The sequence below is a fragment of the Petromyzon marinus genome, unplaced genomic scaffold, assembly GCF_048934315.1.
Source record: "Petromyzon marinus isolate PM22_M1 ecotype Great Lakes invasive population unplaced genomic scaffold, UKy_Petmar_22M1.pri1.0 PM_G_Scaffold_26, whole genome shotgun sequence".
In the NCBI taxonomy this organism is placed as follows: Eukaryota; Metazoa; Chordata; class Hyperoartia; order Petromyzontiformes; family Petromyzontidae; genus Petromyzon; species Petromyzon marinus.
Window position 1 is genome coordinate 1,477,501 of NW_027422828.1, and position 2,500 is coordinate 1,480,000.

Below are 2,500 nucleotides of genomic sequence, written 5' to 3' on the forward strand. Positions count from 1 at the left end.
AAATTGATATTTTTCACGGATAGACCCCGTGAAACGCTAGAAATTGGCGGGGATGTGTCTCTTGTGGCTCACGGGGCTGTTCGGGTCGCACAGAAATCCCTGGGAATGGGAAAACGGGTCATTTTCGTGTTGCCACATTGCGTACGAACCGCATGAAACTTCCAGAGGCATTTGCAGCAGGAATGCATGTGCACTCAAAAACTTCTATATGTTTCACGGATAGACCCCGTGAAACGCTAGAAATTGGCGGGGATGTGTCTCTTGTGGCTCACGGGGCTGTTAGGGTGGCACAGAACTCCCTCGGAATGGGAAAAGGGGTCATTTTCGTGTTGCCACATTGCATAGGAACGCCATGAAACTTCCAGAGGCATTTGCAGCAGAAAGGCACGTGCACTCAAAAATTTTAATATTTTTCACGCATAGACCCCGTCAAACGCTAGAAGTTGGCGGGGATGTCTCTCTTGTGGCTCACGGGGCTGTTAGGGTCGCACAGAAATGCCTCGGAATGGGAAAACGGGTCATTTTTGTGTGGCCACATTGCATAGGAACGGCATGAAACTTCCAGAGGCATTTGCAGCAGGAATGCATGTGCACTCAAAAACGTCTATATTTTTCACGGATAGACCCCGTGAAACGCTATAAATTGGCGGGGATGTCTCTCTTGTGGCTCACGGGCGCTGTTAGTTAGGGTCGCACAGAAATCCCTCGGAATGGGAAAAGGGGTCATTTTCGTGTTGCCACATTGCGTACGAACGGCATGAAACTTCCAGAGGCATCTGCAGCAGAAATGCATGTGCACTCAAAAACGTCTATATTTTTCACGGATAGACCCCGTGAAACGCTAGAAATTGGCGGGGATGTGTCTCTTGTGGCTCACGGGGCTGTTAGGGTCGCACAGAAATCCCTCGGAATGGGAAAACGGGTCATTTTCGTGTTGCCACAATTGGCATACGAACGGCATGAAACTTCCAGAGGCATTTGCAGCAGAAATGCATGTGCACTCAAAAACGTGAATATTTTTTCACGGATAGACCCCGTCAAACGCTCGAATTTGGCGGGGATGTTTCTCTTGTGGGTCACGGGGCTGTTCGGCTCGCACAGAACTCCCTTGGTCCACCTGATTCGTGCATACAGGCAGCAACTAAAACTCTGTAAACCTGCTGTGAGGACATCTAAACAGTGGACCAGTGAGGCTGTGGAAGATTTGCGGGCGTGCTTAGACTGTACTGACTGGGATATGTTCACGACTGCTACCAATAGTCTGGATGAACTCACAGAGGCTGTGTACATCAGCTTCTGTGAGGACTGCTGTATCCCAACACGTACCAGGGTGAACTTTAACAACAACAAGCCCTGGTTCTCAGCAAAGCTCAAAAGGTTGAGGTTGGAGAAGGAGGAAGCGTTTAGGAGTGGGGATAGAGACAGATTCAAGGAGTCGAAGAACAGGTTTAGCAAAGCGGTGAGAGAGGCTAAACGACTGTACTCAGAGACACTAAAACACCAGTTCTCTACTAACGACGCTGCTTCTGTCTGCCAAAGGGCTCAGGCACATCACCAACTACAAACCCAGAGCGCCCCACACCACTAACGACTCCCGCCTAGCCAACGACCTGAACGAGTTCTACCGTAGATTTGAAAGACAATTGGACTGTCCTGAACCACCCCTTCCCACCCAAGAGGCCCCATCCCCCACCCATACTACAGAAACGACTCTCTCCTTTCAGGAGGGAGAAGTTAATGGGCTTTTCAAGAGGCAGAATCCACGCAAAGCAGCCGGGCCGGACTCTGTCTCTCCAGCCACCCTCAGGCACTGCGCTGACCAGCTGTCTCCGGTGTTCACCAACATCTTTAACACCTCCCTGGAGACATGCCATGTACCAGCCTGTCTCAAGTCCTCCACCATCATCGCTGTGCCCAAAAAGCTAAGGCCAACAGGACTAAATGATTACAGACCGGTCGCCCTTACATCTGTGGTAATGAAGTCTTTTGAGCGCCTGCTCCTGGCACACCTCAAAGCCATCACAGACCCTCTCCTGGACCCCCTTCAGTTTGCCTACAGAGCCAACAGGTCTGTGGACGACGCAGTTAACATGGCCCTCCACTTCACCCTACAGCATGTGGACGCCCCAGCATCCTACGCCAGGATCCTGTTTGTGGACTTCAGCTCTGCCTTCAACACCATCATCCCTGCCCTGCTTCAGGACAAGCTCTTCCAGCTGAACGTGCCCTACTCCACCTGCAGGTGGATCACAGACTTCCTCTCTGACAGGAAGCAGTGCGTTAAGCCGGGAACAGAAGTCTCTGACTCCAGGTCCATCAGCACGGGAACTCCTCAGGGCTGCGTCCTTTGCCCACTGCTCTTCTCCCTGTATACCAACAGCTGCGCCTCCAATCATCTGTCCGTCAAACTCTTGAAGTTTGTCGGACGACACCACCCTCATTGGGCTGATCTCTGGTGGGGATGAGTCTGACTATAGGTGGGAAGCTGACAACCTGGTGA